The following is a 12456-nucleotide window of genomic DNA, read 5'->3' as shown; positions in this document are numbered from 1 at the left end:
TGGTGCACATAGCTCATTTTGATATCGTTCAGATCCCTTCTTGTCATCCCCTCAAACTTTCAACTTAACAAATATAGAAGGTCCTCGACTATAACATATATGCCCTTTTGACAACTTAGGTGCACATGGTTTCTAATATTTAGTTAAATATCCCCCTCAACTTCCCCTAAAAGTTCTATTTAATACCCTTAGCTTCTTCTGAGCTTTTGCATATATACTTTTAGACAACCTTAATGCATTAATTGTCCTTTAATTTAGTTCAATATCTCAAAAGACATTCCCTTGAAGTCTGAACTTAATACCCTGAGCCATTTCTGAGAGTACATTACAAATGCACCTTTGTTATAACCTTGATGCATACCGTGTCTCTAGTTTTGTTACGCCCCTCACCGTTCCCGGAAAGGTTCAACTTAATACCTTTAGAAGATATTGCACGTATGTCATTTTGACAATCTATGTGCAAATATTGTATTATGATTTAGTTCATTATCCCTCTTAATATTCCCTGAAAGTTTTAACTTACTATCCTTAACTGACCCTGGGGGGCTGCAGATACGCCCTTTTGACAACATGTGTTCTCATTTGTCTTAACTTGTACTGAAAGTTTAAGCTTAACGCCCTTAGATGTTCATTCAGTATTGCATGCACACCATTTTGACGACATGGATGCACTTGGTGTCTCTTGATTTAGTTCAGCATCCTCTCAAGGTTTCAACTAAATAGCCTTAGACGTTCCTAGTATTTTGAAGAGGCGACCTTTTGATCAATTGAATATACACAATGTCTTGTTATTTGTCCCCACCTCATATACCTCGTTATAGCGCCCACCTAACCGCTGACTGATAGTACCAACTTAATACCCTTAGAAGTTCCTAAGATATTACATATTTACCATTTTGACAACCTTAGTGCACTTAATGTCTTTACTTTAGTTTAATATTCCTAAAACTTCCAACTTAATATTCTTTGCCATTCCTGCACTAATACGAATGTGCCTTTTTACGACAGTGATGTCGATAGTGTCTTTTTATTTTTTTCACCAACCTTCTCGAAATTCTGTGAAAGTTTCAACTTAATAACATTTGAAATTCCTGAGGTATTGTAAATATGCCCTTTTGACAGCCTGGATGCACATAGGATGTTAAGATTTACTTCAATCTCCCCCTCACTATTCGAAGAAAGTTTCAAATTAATGTCCTTAGCTATTCCTTTGATTTTGCAGATACACCCTTTTGGAAATGTGTGTTTTAGTTTATCTCAACATGCACTGAAAGTTTCAACTTAAAACAATATGCCGTTACGAAATATTGCAGGTACGCAATTTGGGTGCACAGAATGTCTTTCGATTTAGTTCTACACAGGCTACCATGAAAGTTTCAACTTAATACACTTAGCCGCTCTGGAATTATGACAGGTGCAACCTTTTGACAACTTAAATGCGCCTAATATCCTTTGATTTAGTTGAATATGCCTGAAAGTTTCAACGTAAAACCCTTAGCTCTTTCTACGATATTGTGTATTTGTTGCTGTGAATGTCTGAAATCTGGTTAATGTCGACATTCACCGCTGAATGTCTGAAATTCTTTTTCTCTGCTTGGGTTCAATTAGTTCTGCGAATCATCTTTTTAAGTCTTATGCAAGCTTTGATGGTAAAAGTCAAAACTAGGTTAGGGTGGATTAGGTTAGATCAAATTAGGTTATAAATCTCAGGAATGTGTTAAAAACCTAATCCAACCTGTCACCATCAAACCTTGCATAAAACTGAAAAAGTTGACTGGCAACGCTGACTAAATCCAAGGAGAAAAAAAAGTTATTTCGGACATTCACCCTAATATACATGCCACTTGAAAACGTGGATACAAATAGTGTCTTTTTGCAAATAATGTCTTCTGATTTAGTTCAACACTCCCTTCAAAATGCAGTTGCACCCTAATACCCTTAGCCAATTTTTTGGGTATTGCAGATAAGCCATTATGATGACCTGAATACGCATAGTGTCGTTTTATTTAGTTCAACGTCTCCCTCAACACTCCCTAGAAGTTTCAATTTAATACCCACAGCCGTTCTTAAGGTATTGTGGATACACCCTTTTGACAACCAACATGAACATAGTATCTTCTGATATAGTTTTAAATCCCCCACGGTTTAAACTTAAAGTTTCAAATCAATACCCTTACTCGCTCTCAAGATATTGCAAATATGTCCTCTTAATAACCTGGTTGCATATAGTTTGAGTTATTTCAACATGCCCCTCAACATTCTCTGAAAATCTCAGCTTAATACCCTTAGCCATTCCCAGAATATTACAGGTACGCTATTTTGATAAACTTGACGCACATGGTGTCGCTTGATTGGTTCGTCATCCTCCTCAACATGCTCTGAAAGTTTAAACTTAATACCCTCAGATTTTCCTGAGATATTTTTTTTTGGGGGGAGGTACCTTGGATTTAGTTTTCTAGGTGTCTAGTGTCTTTCGAATTAGTTTTAAATCCTCTTCAGCGTACCTCTACAGTTTTCATTTAATACCCGTAGCCATTTTTTAAGATATTGCAGATTTGTCCTTTTGAAAGCCTGGATGCTTATAACCCGTCCTGGCTGAGTGGTTGGCGCGCTGGCGTGGGAATTCTTTGTCCAAGCGGCACGGGTTCAATCCCAGTTGTGACCAGTTATTTAGTTTGGGACGGGGGTCAGTGGCTTGACTCTGTAAGCTCATCCAGAGTCGACCCAGCTCTAGATGGGTACCTGGAGAAATCTAGGGAAAGGTAAGCAGGAAGGGCGTGTGAAAGCACAGGATGGTTGACCCCCAACCCCCCATTGCACTTCCTGGCTGAAGGGCCACGAAACGGAGATCAGCACCGCCGGTTTGGACCTTAAGGGTCTAGTGCCGTCTTACTTATTTACTTACTTTTTATGCTTATAACGTCTTCTGGTTAGTTCTAAATCCTTCTCAACGTGCCCTGAAAGCTTTAACTTAATACCCTTAGCTATCGCTAAGATATAGTGAAAATAGTGAAAATATAATTTAATATTACCCATCAAAAGTTATGAGCCTGCGAGAAAATTGCCCGATTTCCAACAAGGAGGAAATACATCCCAAAATTAAAGCTAATAAATGAAAATCACACCATTAGGTGCAGCATAACATAGACTGTAGAGATCTCAAGCAACTATCCACAAAATGCCGAACTTTGCACTTTTTGTCAGGTGAAAGATTATGAATGCGTGCTTATTTTTGTTGATTTCTTTACTCTTTGTTTTTTTTTTTTTCTTTTTTTTCTCCGGGGGTATTGCATCGAACCAATGGTTAAGAGAGGATGGGAAGATTTCATTCGAACTTAAAACCTTGAGTGCCCTTTTTAAGTGACCAAAAATATTTTAGCTCGAGAAAACGGTGTTTCCTGCCATATTGTGGCACCAGACTACGATTTCCCCCCAATGAGGACTTGTTATCGATTGAAATTTCAATAATAATCAATCGAATTAAAAGTACCAAAAAACTGTTCCCAGTTGTAGAGGAAGGAATGCTACGTGGTACCGCATTCATTCGTGAAAAATTCCGCAGTCCGTACAAGATAAATACTTAATATCTCCCTCTAGACTAACCCTGAACAAGGGCGCTATGGGGTGATATCTCCCTTCTTGTTACAGTGAAATGTTTGACATTTTTTAAGTTTTATTCAACGAAACTTAATTTCTTCATATTTCGTAAAATTATATACATTGATGTGCAAGTGTGCATCAGCTATTCTGATAGAGGGACAGCTGGTCATTTTGTAGGTTGGGGCCATGTGGCTCAAAGAGTGTATTTTGATGTTCAAATATCCAAACTAAATGCCCAATAACATAATTTTGAATAAATTGGCTAACCCAATCGAATTAAAAGTACCAAAAAACTGTTCCCAGTTGTAGAGGAAGGAATGCTACGTGGTACCGCATTCATTCGTGAAAAATTCCGCAGTCCGTACAAGATAAATACTTAATATGGGTATTTATTTTAATGATCACTTTAGCTAAGTTGATTCAGTTGATTTTTCATGAAATTATGTTTAGTGATATTTAATTGTACAAAGCACATTTCAAGGGAGGTAGGAATCAATCACTAATCTCCCTCTAGACTAACCCTGAACAAGGGCGCTATGGGGTGATATCTCCCTTCTTGTTACAGTGAAATGTTTGACATTTTTTAAGTTTTATTCAACGAAACTTAATTGCTTCATATTTCGTAAAATTATATACATTGATGTGCAAGTGTGCATCAGCTATTCTGATAGAGGGACAGCTGGTCATTTTGTAGGTTGGGGCCATGTGGCTCAAAGAGTGTATTTTGATGTTCAAATATCCAAACTAAATGCCCAATAACATAATTTTGAATAAATTGGCTAACCCAAAATTTCAATATGGTCTTTGGGGGAAATTCAGCTAAAACAAGACGTGGGAGGGGGGCTGGTTGACCTATAGTCATTTTTACGTCACTTGGTATTAACCAAGTGCCATATAGCAATCGCAAATTCTGTCGGTCCCGGTTTTGCTACTTTAGGCACTTTCAGGTAGGCTAGGACGATGAAATTTGGCAGGCGTATCAGGGACCGGACCAGATTAAATTAGAAATAGTCGTTTTCCCGATTTGATCATCTGGGGGGAGGAGTGCGGGACCCGGTTATTCGGAAAAATAGAAAAAAATGAGGTATTTTTAACTTACGAACGGTTGAACAGATCTTAATGAAATTTGATGTTTGGAAGGATATCGTGTCTCAGAGCTGTTATTTTAAATCCTGACCGGATCTGGTGACATTGGGGGGGGGGAGTTGGGAGAAGGAAACCTAAAATCTTGTAAAACACTTAGAGTGGAGGCATCGGGATGAAACTTGGTGGGGAAAATAAGCACAAGTCCTAGATACATGATTGACATAACCGGAACGGATCCGCTCTCTATGGGGTAGTTGGGGGAGGGGTTAATTCTGAAAAATTAGAAAAAATGAGGTATTTTTAACTTACGAACGGATGATCGGATCTCAATGAAATTTGATATTTAGAAGGATATCGTGTCTCAGAGCTCTTATTTTAAATCCCGACAAGATCTGGTGACATTGGGTGGAGTTTGGGGGGGACCTAAAATGATGGAAAACGCTTAGATTGGAGGCATCGGGATGAAACTAGGTGGGAAAAATAAGCAGAAGTCTTAGATACGTGATTTACATAATTGGAAGGAATCCACTCTATTGGGGTGGGCTAATTCTGAAAAATTCGAAAAAATTACGTATTTTTAACTTACAAAGGAGTGATCGGATCTTCCTGAAATTTCATATTTAGAAGGACCTCGTAACTCAGATCTCCTATTTTAAATCTCAACCGGATCCAGCACCATTGGGGGGGGGCGGAAATCTTAGAAAACTCTTAAAACGGAGAGATCAGGATGAAACTGGATGGGAATAATAAAAACCTGTCTAAGATACGTGACTGACATAACCGAACCAGATCTGCTCTCTTTGGTGGAGTTGGGGGGGGGGGTAATTTGGAAAAATGAGGTATTTGTAACTTACGAAAGGGTGACCAGATCTTAATGAAATTGGATATTTAGATTCATGTCTCAGAGCTCTTATTTCAAGTCCCGACCAGATCTTTTGACATTGGGGGGAGTTGGAGGGGAAATCTTGGAAAACACTTGGAGTGGAGGAATCGGGATGAAGCTTAGTGGATATAATAAGCAAATGTCCTTGATACGTGATTGTCGCAACCGTACTGGATTTGCTCTCTTTGGGGGAGTTGGGGGGAGGGGTTCAGTGATTTGGCGAGTTTGGTGCTTCTGGGCATGCTAGGACGATGAAAGTTGGTAGGTGTGTCAGGGAGCTGCACAAATTGACTTGATAAAGTCGTTTTCCCAGATTCAACCATCTAGGGGGCTAAAGGGAGAGGAAAAATTAGAAAAAATGAGGTATTTATAACTTACGAGTGGGTGATCGGATCTTAATGAATTTTGATATTTAGAAGGACATCGTGACTCAGAGCTCTTATTTTAAATCCTGACCGGCATTAAGCCTCTGATTTTCCTTTTAAATTAACTTATTGATTCTTAGAATTTTGTCAGAGCTCATACAATATGAGCTCTTGGCTCTTAGCTCTTCTTGCCTCGTCACAAGTGTCATATGAGCTCTTAGCTATTGTTGACTCTTAACAAGGTCACTAGAACTTACAATTTCCAATTGAATGACCTCCTTCTATAGTTTCTGCGACAACTGCTTCCATACAAAATGGCCGGGGAAAATAAATAAGATGAATAATACATTTAAGCCATATTGCTCTTTACTTAGGCTTCCTGTCCTGTGTGTTTTTTCTTGATCTTAACGCCACACTTGTACTACAGTGGTGGACAATCGAAACGAGAAGAAATTAGTTTTCCTCCCCACGAAAATTTGTATGGGGAGGAAAGTTTTCGGGGGAGAGGGGGCTCAGCAGAAACCAGAGAAGGGAAGGAGATTTCCGGGCTGGAATTCAAAAACTGTCAGAAATTAAATAATAAAAGTTTTTTTCAACTGAAAGTAAGGAGCAAAATTAAAACCTAAAGGGACAGAAATTATTCTGTATATGAGAGGACTGCCGCTTCCTCAACCCTCGCTCTTCGCGCTAAAGTTATGACTTTTTATCCTTATTCTTTAGGAACGACTGCTCAAACACAACGGTCGTCCATTTCGTATGAGAAGTAATCTTAAAGAACTTAAAGACGTAAGTGTAAAAGCGAGGGTTGAGGAAGGGGCAGCCCCATCATATATAGAATAATTTATGTTAGTTTTAGGTTTTAATGTTGCTCCTTAAATTCAGTTGAAAAAACTTGTTTTTTTTCTGTTTAGTTTCGGATAGGAATCTATTCGAATCGATTGGGCAACTCTACATTTTTTGGTTAGAGGTTTAAATATTTAACAACATTAGAGATTATGGATTTGGAACATAAGTGGCGCCGCAGTTATGGGAAAATTTGATTTTTTCCACGAATGTGACTATAATGTGTGCCGGGAAAAAGATCACTGCTTACGTCAAAATTTCTTAGATCTGACTTTGGTGGTCAGTAGATGTCCCATAGACTGATTTAGTGGTATAGCGTATTAGGAAGGGGTGCTCTTGGCTGAGAAACAACCCGAATTTTTCTTACATCTGGTTTGGGGGTAGATGTGACAACCTTCTCAAGGTCCGCCTGAGAGTAATAGGTACAAATAGGGATCTAGTGTTACTGCTGATTTTAGTCACCTTTCTGCTAATGACCATCCTGCTCAGCATCTAATCATGAGGCAGGGCATTTTAGAAAATGCTGACCAGATTGGATCATTGAAGCCAGTTATGGTAACTAAAGTGTTTCCCGGGGGAGGGAGGTCATTTCCACTGGATATGTTAAGGGCCGAACCCGGCACAAGAAAAGATCCCTTAAATAGCAATCTGGGGTGGGGGAAAAATTAGCTACTGTTAGTATTCATTCCATAGATCAAGTGCTTCAAGTTCTGGTTGTTGCTTTTGATTGGAGATTGATGGATGAATCTCTAGGGACTATCGGCGTATTATTTTGTGGTTTGGTTTTCTAAAACCTGCACTAGGAGCGTTTTGCGGTTGTTTTCAGCGTTTAAACTTAGAATAAAAAAAACTTTTTTAGCTCATTTTGTATCTACTAAAGACAAGTATTCAGGATATTTTTTCATGGTGGGGGGGGGGGCTAAAGACAAAAAAAAAATAGAAAAAAATATGAAAGAAGAAATTGTAACGAAAATTGTGAAAATACTGGTGAATCCAGGAGAGGAATTATTTCGAAAGATTTCCCCCTACGCGTTTGTGATTGTCTGAAATAATCACTTAAGTTTTTTTTTTTTTTTATTCATAAAGATAATCTAAAATTTAATTTCAGAAATATGCATAATTAAAAAATGATACATATATTTGTTAGTCTAGTTTCTGCCGGGATTTTTTTTTAACAGGGTGGGGGGGTTAACCCAATTAATACCCCTCGAAATTGAAAATAAACACAAAATAATCAGTGTCAACTTTAAAAGAAGCGGAATAATTGATTGTCGTGACCATTTTGAACACTTACAACGTCGACCGGGCTTTGGTTATTTTTGAGCAATACACGTAAATGTTGTAGATAGTGAAAGTTATTCATGGATGATAGGATTCGCGACTCTGCTTCTTTGGACGTAACCCAGTTTCAGAAAACTTTAACCGCAACTAATCCAAGCCTAGTTTATTTTTGACACTGTGAGGAATAAGACCCGAAGTGAGTTACATCATTCAATTTCTTTGGTAATGTTTATTTCTTGATTAATTCCTGTATTTAATTTGATTTTATTGGAATTATGGTTTTTTATAGCCTTATAACATTCTTCTTTTTAGTGTATAAGTATTTGTTACGGGTTTCGTTTTTCTAATTGGAGCCAAGTTTCCTATTCTGTTCCGTCTGGAACTGGTGTTGTAATATTGGGTTAATTTCCACTAATTAGGCGGCTAAGGTTTATATTAACAGACTATTCAGGTAGCTAAGAAATAAACTTACCTCTAAAGTCAGAATTGCATACTGAATCCAAATTTAACATTCATTTGTGTCGATAATGAGCTTTAACCTCTATATATACCTATTCTGGGTATATTCCAGTTCAAGGTATATATTTGCACGTTAGGGAGGTGGACTAAAGTTGTTTCTGATGCTAATGAATGGTGAATTTTGATTCAGGATGTAATCCTGACTATAGAGAAAAGTTTGAACTATACAACCCACCCACCCCCCCCGCCCTGATATGCAAATACATACCCTGAATTTGTATATATAAGGGTTGGGGTAAAGTTCATTTCCAACACAAATGAATGTTAGATTTGGATTCAGGATGCAATTCTGAATGTAGAGGTAAGAATTTTATCCCAACCCTTATATATACCAAGTCGGGGTATATATTTGCAAATCAGATAAACGATCAATTTTACTAGCCTAATTGGATAAGGTTTATATTGACGGGCTATTCAGGTAGCTAAGAAATAAACTTACCTCTACATTCAGAATTGCATCCTAAATCCAAATTCAACATTCATTAGCATCAGAAATGAACTTTACTCCACCTCCCTAACGTGCAAATATATACCTTGAACTGGAATATACCCAGAATAGGTATATATAGAGGTGGGGGTAAAGCTGATTATCGACACAAATGAATGTTAAATTTGGATTCAGTATGCAATTATGACTTTAGAGGTAAGTTTATTTCTTAGCTACCTGAATAGCCCGTCAATATAAACCTTATCCAATTAGGCTAGTGAAATTAATCGTTTATGAAAATCAGCAAAATGAAAAAATGCATATATTTAACATTAGTACAACATAAAAGAAAGGTAAGATTAGCCCGAATTTGCGCAATTGGGAAGATGATTTTTTCCATTTTATTCTAGTATAAAAAAAATCCTAAGCAATGCTGTAAGTTAGGCCCACTCAAAAGGAAACACTGTAAAATTTCGTAAACAACTTTAAAACATCTTAAAAAACTTGCTTATATCATTCCTAAAATCACTTCAATTAATTTTTCCCCCCACCCCGCAGGTAAGTGGTAAGTGAAGCTGCCTCCCTGTGGTAAGTGAAGCTGCCAAGGTAAGTGAAGCTGCCCCTCTCATCAATCTTTTCGGCACCCAACGTCACCTTTTCATCTTCACTTATTCCTAGCCTAAGTGACTTAGTCTTCTTAATTTTCAAACCTTATCTAGTACCCTGAACTCGCGAAACCTCCAAAAGTTCATTCATTTGGCTGATACTTTCATCTAGGATGCTTAAATCATCAGCATAATTTAAGTCAAGGAGATTTTTTCCTCCCCATTTGATTCCATGGTCTCCCATCGCCTTTCCTGTGCTCCTTAAGACAAAGTTCATCAAAATGATCCATATAAAGCGGGACTGAACACAACCCCCCCTTAACTCTCGATTTAATACTAAACCAGCTGCGAACCTAACCGCAGCAGTGATTTTCGTACATAGTACTAATTAGTACATGATTAGTGATTTTGTACATAGCACATATTACTAATTACTTTAATGTATATGTCTGATATACCGTACAAGTATAAGCTATGCTAAAGCTCTTCTATCAATAGAATCGAACGCTTGCTTATAATCCATAAAACTGGGAACCAAAGGTTTTAACAACTAAGGCACTTCTTAATTATTAACCTAAGAGAGAAAATGTGGTCGAAACATCCTCTACCTTTTCTAAAACCGCACTGTTCTTCTCTTAAAACTTTGTCTACATCATCTCTCAGTCTAAAAAGTATCATATTACTAAGTAATTTGCTACCTACAGAGACCAGACCAATGCCTCAATAATTACGACACTCACTCTTATCATCTTTCTTATACAGGTGTTTAAGATTTTCCTAAAATCATTCTTAATTCCGTTGAGTAAAGTGAGGCGGCTTCAAGAATGATATTAGTAAGTATTTTAGAATTTTTTAAAATATTTTCCGAAATTTTGCAATGTTTCTCTTTTATTGGGCCTAACTCTACAATAATATCAAAGTATGCAACATATTACAATATATTTCATTAAAAAGCAAAAACCGTGTCCACAATTTGACGGAGATTTATTTTTATCTCAATACTATTCCAGGCGGGCAAGTTATCTTTTGCTTTAAGCAAAAGTCTTTCTTGCCAAAGATATCTTTGGCAAGTTATCTTTAGTGAATGGTATCAACTCTAACGAACCAGATTCTAGTTCAGTCAGTGCTGCCATACAGAGTAATTCTTTTAATCATTCTTCCCCTTAGCATTACCACGGGCTATGGTTTATTCAGGAACATGGGTTTTTCACTGAACTCTTTTGAGGATTGAAAGGGAAGTTGTTCAGATGAATAGACTATAGGTACACCAAGAAATCATACATTTCTTAAGTGTATAACAACTTCTTCTGTCACTATAAATAGCTCGTCACACCGCCAAATCACTTAAGATGAGCATTCCTCCTCCACTCCAATATTTCCAAAACTCCGCGCTTCACTCCACCACACGAACTTACAATTGGTGGGTGTTAACAACTTCGGTTTCTTACGACCCCTCCCAACCCGTTCGAGGATGTTTTGTTTTCCGTTTGGTCTTAAGTCATTGGCCAATTTGCTTGATTTTCAACAGCCTATCCGTAAAACGTGTCCTTGGCTGATCTTTGGTTATAGCCATTGAAAAGTGGGATCAGAGTAGACCTTTCTTATAGCTTATTGTTTGACACAACGGTCGTCAAACATTTGCCTAAAACCGCCCTTACAGAATGCCTCTGAAGTACGAATTATCACATATTTCAAATTTTGTTAAAGCAGCCACTTTTCGAAACCACACTGACCTTGTGACAGTGATTATCAATGCTGTGACTTCTATTATCCTAACGTTCGTTTGAGGAGTAAGTTTCAACCGAATTCATCCAAGCATTTTCTAACTTCGATTAAACAGGCTGCACATTTCGCATCCTGCAAAGAACATTCCGATTTACTTTTTATATCTTCATCCCATCCACCCTTTTGTAAATGTTATTATCACTGTCTTTCAAAAGAATTTATGTACCTATTCGAAATTTTATTTATCATCCTAGAAAGGATTTGAGGTCTTCCAGATTACCGACCTCCTTGCTTATAATACTACCTCTTTAAGTGAAACTCTTCAGTTGATCAATCTCCTCATTACCTAATTTTACCTCTCTATGCTCATCCATTCCTAGTTAAGGCTAGTTATAGAGTGACTTTGGTCACTAATAATTGAAACTATAAAGTAAAGAATAGAGGTCTGATTGCTTAATATACTGAGCATCAGAATTTATAATTTTTATGCTATTTCCAAATATTTCTTTCATTAGCTTTTAATTTCCGCTTCAAATTCATTAGCATAAGAAAATTTTGACTGTGAGGTTTGATTTTCATCCGCGTAAAATTTATTTCCTTCTTTGTGATGTAATAGTGATTTCAGAGGCTTTGGTCTAAAAAATAAAAAATAAATTCCAAGATTCACAATCATGATAGTCAATCCTTCATGATCAGATTGGTTTTTGAAAGATTTGCTTTAATTAAAATACCGGTCAGTTAAGGCTTTGACAGGTGTTGACAGAAATTGAGTTTCATTACGGGAGTCAGATTCCGTGTTTGAATCGGTTAATCTTTAATGGGCGAGCAATTTCATCTATTTTACTTTGGGTCAGAGTAGAAAATCCTAGCTCCCTACCGGTGAAGTCTTGATATAAATCAAACTACTACTGCTACTGACAACCGACTGCAGTCCCAAGCTGCCTGAAGCCAACACAGATGTGCATGCTCTTCCTCCATCACAATCTATTCAAAGCCTTACTCTTTGCAACCTTTCAAAAAGTCCCAATTTCCCTTAAACCTTTCTTTACGACCTCATTTCACCCCAATTGAGAACACCGTGCTTTTAGTTTGACCCTATATTGTTAGCTGAAAAGGACGATC

General features: G+C 37.4%; 1 protein-coding gene across 5 annotated transcripts in view; it reads left to right on the top strand.

Moving 5' to 3' along the window:
• The window catches only part of LOC136026332 (quinone oxidoreductase-like), a 56049-nt gene that overhangs the window by 8265 nt on the left and 35328 nt on the right, over window positions 1-12456 (top strand). The window contains exon 1 of one of the 5 annotated variants that reach the window (XM_065702761.1): window positions 8151-8280. The exons of 3 other annotated variants lie outside the window; for them this stretch is intronic. The gene's annotated coding sequence lies outside the window, so the exon portion shown is untranslated. Of the gene's footprint in view, window positions 1-8150; window positions 8281-12456 lie in introns of those variants that run through there. One more of the 5 variants, XM_065702765.1, reaches the window with a different exon arrangement.

Source organism: Artemia franciscana, chromosome 4, assembly GCF_032884065.1.
Source record: "Artemia franciscana chromosome 4, ASM3288406v1, whole genome shotgun sequence".
Lineage (NCBI taxonomy): Eukaryota > Metazoa > Arthropoda > Branchiopoda > Anostraca > Artemiidae > Artemia > Artemia franciscana.
This window is presented reverse-complemented; position numbering and strand designations above follow the sequence as displayed.